The sequence below is a fragment of the Aotus nancymaae genome, unplaced genomic scaffold (assembly GCF_030222135.1).
Source record: "Aotus nancymaae isolate 86718 unplaced genomic scaffold, 86718_ANA_hifiasm-v0.15.2.pri h1tg000014l, whole genome shotgun sequence".
In the NCBI taxonomy this organism is placed as follows: domain Eukaryota; kingdom Metazoa; phylum Chordata; class Mammalia; order Primates; family Aotidae; genus Aotus; species Aotus nancymaae.
In genome coordinates, this window is record NW_026988425.1 from 22490866 (window position 1) to 22503132 (window position 12267).

General features: G+C 34.9%; 1 protein-coding gene across 5 annotated transcripts in view; it reads right to left on the reverse strand.

Moving 5' to 3' along the window:
- The window catches only part of CDH12 (cadherin 12), a 1114509-nt gene that overhangs the window by 757765 nt on the left and 344477 nt on the right, over positions 1–12267 (reverse strand). The gene's annotated exons all lie outside the window — the stretch shown is intronic.

The window sequence follows — 12267 nt, forward strand, 5'->3', positions numbered from 1 at the left end:
AAGGCAGCAAACCACCTTGCCATGTGTGTACCTATGCAACAATCCAGCATGATCTGCACATGTACCCCAGAATCTGAAGTATAATTAAAAAAAAAAAAAAAAAAAGAAAAGCAATGGTCAGACATTTACAAAATGTCCTTCAGTTGGAATTTGGCTGATGTATTTCTCATGATTAGACTGAGGTTATGGTTTTTTGGGAGGAAGACCGTAGAGGTAAAGTACCATTTTTGTCACTTCATATCAAGAGTACATGTGTCATCAGGATGACTTATTACTGTTGATACAGATTTGATCATCTGACTGAGGCACTGTTTGCCACAGTTTGTATGATAAAGTTTCTTTTTTTCCACCTTTCTATACTGTACTGTTTGAAAGCAAGTCACTAAAAGCAGCCCCCACTCAAGGGATACAGAGTTAAGCTTCATCTGCTGGAGGGGAAAATAACGTAAATTACTTAGAATTTTGAGAGAAATTTACCTATTCTTCCCATTTGTTTGTTTCCTTGTTTGCATAGTCATTCATTCAGTAATTTATATGCATCAGTGTAATCTCACGGGTATTTATTTTGTATTTCATGTTATAATACAGTTCGACACTGTTTATTTTGTTGGCCAAATTGTATCAGCTTTGGCCTTTGTGAGCTCTTTCAATTAGTCTCTATGTCCTTTTTATACCATATTGGTTTGTTTAGTGACTACTTCCTTAAGTCCTGGCATGATAAGATAGTCCTCATTAATTTCAAAATGCGTAATATACGTTATAATCTTCTCGCCTCAGACCTAGACTCAGCCATTTTTTTTCAAGGATCTTGAGTTCCTTTTATCAGAGAATGGTTAGAAACCAAGATCTGACCACTAGTTGATTCCTTGCCACTGGGGTGTGATTACTTCGAAGACCTCACAGTGAACTGAGCTAGGAAATTTATGTATTTACATTAACATGTATATGCAGACATTCATAATAGTCTTTATATCTATCAATCTGTATCTATAATTAGATAACATTATTTTATACTGACAACTTCAATCTGAATCTATAATTAGATAACATTATTTCATACTGATAATTTCAACTCTTCAGCTTCATACTGTTAACTTCAGGATAATAAATTCAACTTCCTTAATATATTTTAAATAAACAGCATTTTGGGTGTAATAGAGTACATATTAAAATCACATTGATCATTTATTTTTGAAATGCTCCAATCTGAGAAATATATCAAGAGTGATTCTTATAAAGATGTCCACACAAGTGAGAAAACATGTTAATGTGCCCGATTCTGAAGAATCATTTAAAAAGTCTACGGACATTTACTTTCATTCGTACCTACTAAAGTTCATTATGCTTGAAAAGGAAAAATAGCTTTTAATACCGTGTGCGTACAACCACAGCTACCTGATGGTTTTTTACCAAATGCCATACACTGCAACAATAAAAAGGACATGAGGAGATGTCTACTACTTTATAAGAACTAATAGATTTTCTTCTATTGATGCATGCTATTACTACAACCATGTTTGCATAGAATTCAATTTAAAACAAAAAATCTGTGTTAGGGCAATTATACCTATGTTAAAAATTTATGTTTTAATTAAATTATAAAATATTATAACTAATGTACATGTTAATCATTACAGCTAAATGATAATCAGAATGTATAAATGTTAATCATTTTTATTACAAAAGTTGAGTAGAAAATACAGATAGCAATAGGGTAGACTAATAATCCATATGGGATGACTTATTTTTTGAAAGTAAAAACACAAATTCATTTTATCCTTCTGTTATTCTGATAACTAATAAAGATTTCTCTGTCATACAAAATCTTTAGGTTTAAAAAACATTTAAGTGAGACATAAATTCCCAAGAAATTATAAGCTATTTCATTCCCTTAAACTATATCAGATATTTTGGTTAAAATGTAAAAAAATCTCTATCAGTTTCCTGTGGCTTTGACAAGTAGTTACCATAAATGTAGTGGCTTAAAGCAACAGAAACTTATCCTGTTATAGTTTTGGAGGTCAGAAGCCTGAAATCAAAAAACGACTGAGCTGAAATCAAGGTGTCATGGTGCTGCCATCCCTTCAGAGGGTCTAGGGGAAAATCCACTTCTCTCCTCTTCCAGTTTCTAGTGACTGCCATCATGCCTTGCCTTGTGGCCACTTTCAGTATTCAAGGCTAGCATACTCAGACTTCGTTCTCCTCCTTTACATTGCCTTCTCTTCTGTGTGTTCAAATTGTAAGGTCTTCTAGGCTGACTGACTGCACCATGGACTGCATGGTAATCTCTGTGACCTGCACATGCACTTCCAGATGAGTTCCCAGAACTAGAAAGTTTGAAGTAACTGGAAAACCACAAAAGAAGAATGACCAACCCCTGCAGTGCCAAATTGACTTTGAGACATTCTTCTATTATTCCTTATTCCTGCCTCAACTGATAAGGTAACTGGACTTTGTAATACACCTTGCTCAACTGATAGGTCAACCTTGTGACTCCAGACCCTACGACCACCTCCCAGCTTGCAAAAACCAGCCTGAACTGTAACTTCTGTAACTTTCCACTGCCTACCCCAAACCTATAAAACCAACTCCTGTCCCATCACCCTCCGCTGACTCTCTTTTCAGACTCAGCCCACCTGCACCCAGGTGAATAAACAGCCATGTTGCTCACACAAAGCCTGTTTGGGGGGTCTCTTCATTCAGAGTGCACTTAACACAAATCTTCTGCTTCTCATTTTTAAGAATGTATGTCTTTATAATTTGGGCCTATTCAGCTAATACAGCATAGTCTTCTCATCTTAAGATCTTTTATTTAATCACAGCTGCAAAGACCCTTTCTTGTCATATAGGTTAACATTCAAAGGTTCCATAAATTAGAACATGGTGCCTTTAGGAAGTCATTTTTCAACCTACCATAGATCATGAGGATTAAGCTCTGATTTTTTTTTTCTTGCCAAAATTTCTCTCTAAGGGATCTGGGGAGTCATGCCCTACAAACCATAAAGTATCATCAGATGGGTTTTATTTAACCCTATATATCATGACTTACTTTCAACTCTGACTCTGGCATAACATTAGGAGACAAAGGGCCAGGCACAGTGGCTCATGCCTGTAATCCCAGCACTTTGGAAGGTGGAGGTGGGCAGATCATGAGGTCAGGAGTTTGAACCAGCCTGACCAATGTGGTGAAACCCCATCTCTACTAAAAATACAAAAAATTAGCTGGGCATCGTGGCAGGCATCTGTCATCCCAGCTACTCAGGAAGCTGAGGCAGCAGAATCACTTGAACCTGGGAGGCGGACATTGCAGTGAGATGAGATCATGCCACTGCACTTCAGCCTAGGTAATAGAGTAAGACTCCATTTCAAAAAATAATAAGGACAAAAGGAAGAAAATGAAAATATTTTCCCTAAAACATGTTTCTTTGAGGAAACAGTTGTCATCTATTGTCTCTAAGGATATGAAGAAATAGGAATGCCTTTACACTGTCAGTGGGAGTGTAAATTAGTTCAACCATTGTGGAAGACAGTGTGGCAATTGCTCAAGGATCTAGAACCAGAAATACCACTTGATCCAGTAATCTCATTACTGGGTATATATCCAAAGGATTATAAATCATTCTATTATTAGGACACATGGACACATATGTTTATTGTGTCACTGTTCACAACAGCAAACACTTGTAACCAACCCAGATACCCATCAATGATAGACTGGATAAAGAAAATGTGGCACATATACACCATGGAATACTATGCAGCCATAAAAAAGGATGAGTTCATGTTCTTTGCAGAGATATGAAATGAAGCTGGAAACCATCATTCTCAGCAAACTAACACAAGAACAGGAAACCAAATGCTGCATGTTCTCACTCATAAGTGGGAGTTGAACAATGAGAACACATGAGCATAGGGAGGGGAACATCACACACCTGGGCCTGTCAGGGGTTGGGGGGTTAGGAGAAGGATAGCATTAGGAGAAATATCTAAGGTAGATGACAGGTTGATGGGTACAGCAAACCACCATGGCACGTGTATAACTATGTAACAAACCTGCATATTCCGCACATGTACCCCAGACCTTAAAGTATAATAATAATAATAATAATAATAAGAAGACTTCCAAAGAATCTTAGTCTTCACAATCTTTTATCTTAACGTGAACATTTCCTTTGTATGGATTCCAGGTCTTTAGACAAACGCAACCAATTGTCAACCAGAAAATGTTTAAATTTATCTATAGCCTGGAAACCCTCCCCTCCCAGCCCCCAACTTTGAGTTGTGCCACCTTTCTGGACCAAACCAATGTATTTCTTAGATGTATCTAGTTGATGTCTCATCCCTCCCTAAAATGTATAAAACCAAGCTGCACCCCAATCACCTTGGGCACATGTTCTCAGGACTTCCAGAGGGCTATGTCATGAGACATGGTCACTCACATCTGGTTCAGAACAAATCTCTTCAAATATTTTACAAATATTTTCATTAACAACCAACTTATAGATCTACTTCCTACCCCTTCTGTTTGGGAGAAAAAAATAACTCTAATAAAACAACTTTCTCATGAGGCTATCTCAGTATAAGACAGTGTACATGTCTAAGGCAGCAGAAAGATAAACACACAATGAAAGGGTATTTTAAAATATTGTTTAAAACACCATAGGACAGGCATATAATTAACTTGCTTAGAGAGACAGATAGATGTTACTTAATAATGAAGCTCTGATAACTATTTCTTTTCCTTTAGATTAGGTCTACTGATAACCTGTAATGATTTGTGACAAGCTGAACAAAAACGCAGAGCCAGAGGTTCAGACTATGGCTACATAATTTTTAGAAAGATCTCAATTAAGCAAACCTCATAAATGTTTTTAAAGGAAATGTTTTCTAAAGTCAAAGCAAACTATATTTATAAAGTATGATGACTGGTACAGTACACTTTTTGGTCAGTATCAACTTTCAGGGGACCTTGACAGAAAGAACAAAATAAATCCCAAGGCACTAACAATAAAGTCAGGGGAGTTGTAACTGATGATCCAGGAAATTATCCCAGAAGAATAAAGGTATGAATGGCTTCCATAAGGTTTAAATTCCCAAGATTGCTAAGGAAATTCAGGCCTCTTGGGTCACTTGAAAGAAGGAACTAACAATGAGCTGCTTACATGCAATTGGTTTGTGGAAAAAGTAATCCTATCGTGGAATGGGAATTAGAAGAAAAAGAAACAAACCCAAAAATCTTCTGTCTACCAGTATTGGGAACTGCACAGATACCAGCTGGTCAACAGGGGCCATAGATAGAAAGAGGTTAACCTTGAGAAGCAGAAGGCAAGCTTGAGCCTGATGTGTGTAAAGTTCAGATCTGCCCAAATATATAATACGGTGACTGCAAGCCAGAATAGTAACATAAAGCATGTTATAGCACTGGAGAATCAGCAGAACCTCAGCAGAGCAAATAGTAAAATGTCTTCAAGAGATTCTTTCACAACGTAAGACCTTAGATTCCACAGTAAGGGAAAAAAATGTGAGCAAACACAATACACCATTAATGAAACTCAGTAGAGGCATAAAGAGAAAATTTATTTCCTAAGAAGTAATAATAATAGAATAATCTGTAATAGATACATAATACATACTTAAAGTCTTCAGAGAAAATGGAAGATAAACTATAAAGTAAGAACATGTCAAAAACATAAGAAACAAATTTGATCAAAAATGCTTTCTCTATACATATTGCTCTAGAGGCAGTCTTATAAGCCACGTATGGATAATCCTAATATTCATTTGAAAGAACAAAACCCAAGAAGTTCATAGATGTTTTTTGGAAAGGTAAAATTACCCTATCAGATATAAAACATTGTTATAAAAATATGAAAAAATTACATGTTATTGACACAGATGGAGTCCAAATTATACATAGAAATATGTAGCAAAGATTCATTTAAATCAGTGGAAAAAGAACAGACTATTAAATAAGTGGAATAGGAAAACGCAGATGCACAAAATCAAAGTCCAGTCATCCCTAGGCAGCCACAAGGGGTTGGTTCCAGGACCATCACAGATATCAAGAGCCACAGATACTCAAGTCCTTCATGTATAAAGGACTATTATTTGCATATAACCTATGCACATCTCCTGTATACTTTAAATCATTTCGAGATTACTTATAATTGCTATGTTATATTGACATTAATTTGTATTATTTTTCATTGTTATAATTATTATTCTAAATGTGTTCAATCCATGATTATTTGAATCCAAAAACACAGGATCCACAAATACATAGGGCTGACTATAGAATTCTTTAATTATATCATACATATAAATAACTTCCAGATGTGTGAAGAAAAAACATTTTGATAGTCAAGGACATATATAATTTTTTTTTTTTTTGAGATGGAGTTTCACTCTCGTTGCCCAAGCTGGAGTGCAATGGCATGATCTCTGCTCACTGCCACCTCCACCTCCCAGTTCAAGCGATTTTCCTGCCTCAGCCTCCTGAGCAGCTGGGATTACAGGCACCCACCATCATGCCCAGCTAATTTTTGTATTTTTAGTAGAGACGGAATTTCACCATGTTGGTCAGGCTGGTCAAGAACTCCTGACTTCAAGTGATCTGCCAGCCTCGGCCGCCAAAGTACTGGGATTACAGGTGTGAGCCACTGCGCCCAGACAACATATATAATTTTTATGAAGTAGGAAAAAGTTTCTTTAAACAAATATTGAAAACACAAAATTTGAATTATAATTAAAATCATGTATTCAAAATTAAACTTGCAAAGAAAAGAAAAGCTATTATCATTGACTATGAGAAAATATTTCTAATCATGGAAGAGAATTTAAAGATTATATTAATAATGTCAAAAATCAATAAAGTATTGAATTTGGAAGGCTATATATAGGATATTTACAGAAAGAATAAAAAACAGGACTTCTAAAAAGCATATAAAAATGATTCCACAGCTATTATCAGAAAAATCCAACATACGAATAATAATGGATAATTTCTCACTGAATTAACTGGCAAAAAGATAATAAAGATAATCTGAACTTATCAATAATTAGCAAGGATGTGGAGTGATGGAAGCTCTGTCTCATATTGTGTTGGAAAGCCACATTGACAAAACTGCTTTGAAGAATTATTTGGAATATCGACTAAAAGTGAAATACAGGTAACCTGTGCCCGGGAATTCTACTCCTATATGTATGTCTAAAAGTCTGGCCTATTTGTACAAGATATTAACTGTAGCTTTGCTCAAATTCCTAAAAATACTGGCATTTTTGAAAAGCATTTCATTTATGACAAACAAAAAATAACTAATTGCTTATTTCAACTATTGAATTCATGAAAATAGTCTTATAATTCTGTAACTACATTTGATATGTGTGTCTACATCCAATTATATATATGGGGTTTGTGCGTGTTTGTTGAGCATGTGTGATGTTAGAGAAGGTACTTCAAGGTTTGCTTTATTATATCATAATTACAATTAAGAATATCATACCTAACACTCAACTGGAACAATAAAAAAATCACATCAGTATTACTAGGAAGAATTATAGATATATAAATATTAGAAAATACAATGAACCAGAGTCATGAACTTTAATAATAGACAACAGGAGGGCAGGAAAAGACTACATTAAGTTAAGGCTCTTAGCTTACAAAGTGATAAGAGTATTCATTGTATCAGTAAAGAGGATATATTAAAGGATTAGATATACTTGCTTTGTGTTCTTCTACCTGGTTCTGGCCTAAAGATAAATCCTCTTGTAATTAGCTAAGCTACTTCACTGTGGGGTGGTGGTAAAGAAATACAGCACTGTAAATAAACAACACCAGAAAATGTAAACTGAGAGACTTCTACAAGACCCAGGGCACTAGTTGAGAGAAAGTGCACTCTTCAAGAGCACAATTCATGAGGCCATTTCAGCTAACCTAAGAAAACCCAGGACTAATATCAGCTGAGGACGTGTGGTTATCAAAAGTAGGAGAACAGAATTCTTTGCAAGAAGTTGCAACTTGGGCATAGACATACATTTTGTTTCCAATGCCCCTAGCTTAATGAAAAGAATTTTTAAAGAGGTAAAGTCTGCACTAATGCAGAAAAGTAAGGAATGGAATCAGATAAATTGCTGCTAAATGTGTGAGATGTCACCCATTTCAAAAATAATCCCAATGGGGCACGGTGGCTCATGACTGTAATCCCAGCACTTTAGGAGGTTGAGTCGGGAGGATCATCTGAAGTCGTGAGTTCAAGACCAGCCTGGCCAACATGATGAAACCTCGTCTTTACTAAAAATACAAAAATTAGCTGGGCATGGTAGCAGGTGCCTGTAACCCAGGAGGTGGAGGTTGCAGTGAGCCGAGATCCCACTCTGGCCTGGATGATACATACAGCAAGACTCTGTCTAAGATAATAATAATAATCCCAAGATCCTTGTAACAACTTTCTTTAAAAAATACAATGTTATAAAAGAAAATAGGTAGAATAATCCCAGTAAAATCCCACTGATATCTCTTGAAATTAGAAGACTGAGGAACTGAAGTGTATCTGTGGAGCACAGCACTAAGAATCCCTTCAAAAGCAAAAGCAACCACACTGTGAGGTCCACCACCAACAACGAACTAAATGGGATATCTCCAGATGGCCAAGTTTTCTCCTGATATAACTGAGCATTACTGTATTAGTTAAGGAAGTCTAACCACATAGTAAGCCAGGTGTGGAAAGCTGACAACAGGTGCAGAAAAAAAAAAAAAAAAAAAACTATATATATATTGACAGCTTTTCTCCTGCAAACTCTCCAGGCCTGTGGTATCCCCCAGCTTTCACTGAATAATAAACAAGAAATAAGCATCATACTAACCAGCTTTCTAGCTTCAGATTCTAGAATATCTGAGCATCATCTATGTATCAAAGAGGGTTATACAGGCCTTTGAAATATATATGAGACTTGATTTGCTATCTCTGTATTCAAAATACCTTGGGAGTCTTGGGATAGAATTTGCAATATAGAAGGATGTTATAGCGTACTTAGAATGTACAACACAGGCTTGGTGCGGTGGCTCACGCCTGAATCCCAGCACTTTGGGAGGCCAAGGTGGGCAGATCCCTTGAGGTTAGGAGTTCAAGACCAGCCTGCACAAAATGGTGACAACCCATCTCTATTAAAAATACAAAAAAAAAATAGCCAGGTGTTGTGACAGGTGCCTGTAATCTCAGCTACTCAGGAGGCTGAGGCAGGAGAATCTCTCGAGACCAAGAGGTGGAGGTTGCAGTGAGCCAAGATTGAGACACTGCTCTTCAGCCTGAGCGACAGTGCAAGACTCTGTCTCACCAAAAAAAAAAAAAAAAAAAAAAAAAGCACAACGCATTACAAAAAATATTGTTTGAAAGAAAGTAGATACATTTTTAAGTAATATGAGTGTAATGCAATTATTTTTATAAAGATAAAAGATTTTTCTCATGGTAAAATTAAAGAGACTATGGGTCAAATGAAATAAAATATGAGAGAAGTTGTTAAATTGCAGAATAAGATAATATTATGTCTGCCTGAAGTAGGTCATTTGACAGTATCATAACCTTTAAAATCACATGGAAGATCCCAAATAAAATAGATAACTAGAGAAGTCACCACAATACATGAACATATTAATTGAAAAAAATACACAGAAACACATAAACATATTTTTAAGTGAATGATTGAATATGAAAGAAAGAGATGATCTAAAATGTGAAGCAAAGCTGACAGACAAGCACAGAAAGGAGAGTGCTACAGACAAAGTGATTCATTTAGCATCTGTGAAGCCAGCACAGGTTGAAGGTGGACTGGAGAAAACCAGAAACAACCAGATCCCTATAAACCTACGCACTTAAAAAAAAAAATCTCCTAAATTAGAAAACAAGGAAATTGTATTGTTGCTTCTAGAGATTTTTGTTAAAGAAAAATGTCTGCTCTGAGAATGTATGGCCTGGCAGGCTCTTATCTGAGTTTGAGAATTTAATTTACATTATTTGTTTGATTCCAAATCAATCCTTACATCAGGATTTGAATTTAAAGTGGATTGGGTGTGCAATGCCTTCCAGATGAACATAATCATTTCTTTCCTAGAGAAAAGAACTCACAACTCACATCACAAAGATATTTTGAAGGTTGAGCCTTAAGTCAGAAAACACAAAGGATGTCTGATAGAGTTCAGTAAGATAAGAAGATAACAAGAAATAACAAAGATATTAAAAAGGAAGAACCCTGCCTAACATTATTTAGAGATGTGATTATGTTTTACTTTAAAAATTCAAAGGATCATCCACCAAGGATATGCAGTTTATAGGAGATTTTAGCAAAATTTCCGAACAATGTTTAAATAATTGCATTTTAATAGACTTGCAACAGGAGATAAAGGTATAATTTTAAAATCACTCACCTTATCAATATTCATTATATGTATCAAGAAATAAGTTTAAGAAAAGGGTATAATACTTTTAGTGATGTAATTGTAAAACTTGATTGCTAACTATTAAATAAGAACTAAATAAGTGGGAAGACATATCCTGTTCATTGAATCAGATTTACGTGTATAACAATTTAAAGAATTTCATGTAAAAGCAATTCAGATTGTTTTCCTATGGAAACTGTAAAGCTGATAGTTAATGACATGAAAGAACAAAGGATTAAAGTAGCTAAGACATTAATAATAACTAAGTACAAGGGAGATGACTTTGTCCTACTCAATGATAAACCAAAGTATGTTAATTAAAACAGTGAGGCTTGATCTCTAGTAAAGAAATATTGATCAATGAATATGACATTTTAAATTCTACACAAATACATAACTGTATATAGTTGACATTTTTAATTATTCATAATGCTTAAGTATTTCCCATTACTAATACATATTTAGAAATAGAAGAGAGAGCCTTGAAACACACACATACACAAACTCACCCATGAAAACCTAATATACAGCAATGCTTGATGTGAAAGAATAACAGGGAACCATAGACTATTCAATATGTAGTAATGGGAAATCTGATTATCTCTAATTAAATATTTGGATACCCCTACCTTACTCTATGTACACAAATCAATTCTACGTAGACTAAGCAATTAAATGTGAAAGATCAAAGTGTAAGATTTTTGATACAAAATATAATAAAATGTTTTTATTAACTTGGAGTAGAAAATGTTAGAAAAGTACTCAAAAATTCTACCCATACAAAGACAGGCTTATAAATTCTTATACAACAATTACAAATGTTATTTATAGGACAAATAGTGTTCAGCTCCTATGAAGCAATCATACAATACAATTAGAAAAAGACAAACAACCTTATAAAAATGGTTGAAACTCATTATACCGTTATTTAAAAAATAAAATACACATGACTTAAAATTCATTTAATGATGTCCAAACTTATTAGTAAAGAAAGCAATGAACTATGTCCTCAAATTAAGGACATAATGAGAAACTATGAACATGAACTAAGGTGGCAAGATAAAATGTCAAAAAGGGCCAATGTCGAGAATGTGGGGAAAAATTGAATATTCATATAATACTGACAAAAATATAAATTGGTACAGCTCTCCTATACAAATAATTGGTCACTAGTCTGAAAACATGAACAGGTGCATATCACATAATCTTAACCTCAGACTATTTTAGACACAGATAATTGGACAAAAACAATAATAAAATACAGAAAATATGTATAAATAATTCTAATTACAGATTTTAGAAATGAAATATAAATACCATTTGTCATTGTTGGAAGAGACAAATGACTCTATTATATCAAGAAAATTCAAGGAGTAGTAAATAAACTCGTGAAAAAATAAAGTTTTTATTTTTCATTTTTATTAAGAAGCTAATTACTATACTCTAATTCTTGATATTGGTAGTTGTAAAGTTCTACATTTGTAATAACAAACACATAATATAATGTTAATAAAAATGGCTGGGTGCAGTGGGTCATACCTGTAATCCCAGCACTTTAGGAGGTTAGGTTGGTGGATTGCTTGTGTCTAGGAGTTCAAGACTAGCCTGGACAACATGGTGAAACCTTGTCTCCTCAAAAAAATACAAAAATTAGCAGGGCATTGTGGTTCATGCCAGTAGCCCCAGCTACTAGGAAGACTGAAGTGGGAAGATCACTGGGTTCAGGAGGTCGAGCTTGCCTTGAGCCATGAGCCTGCCACTGCACTCCAGCCTGAGGGACAGAGCGAGACTTTGTTTGAAAATAAAAATAAGAAGTAAAATTGTGGCATATT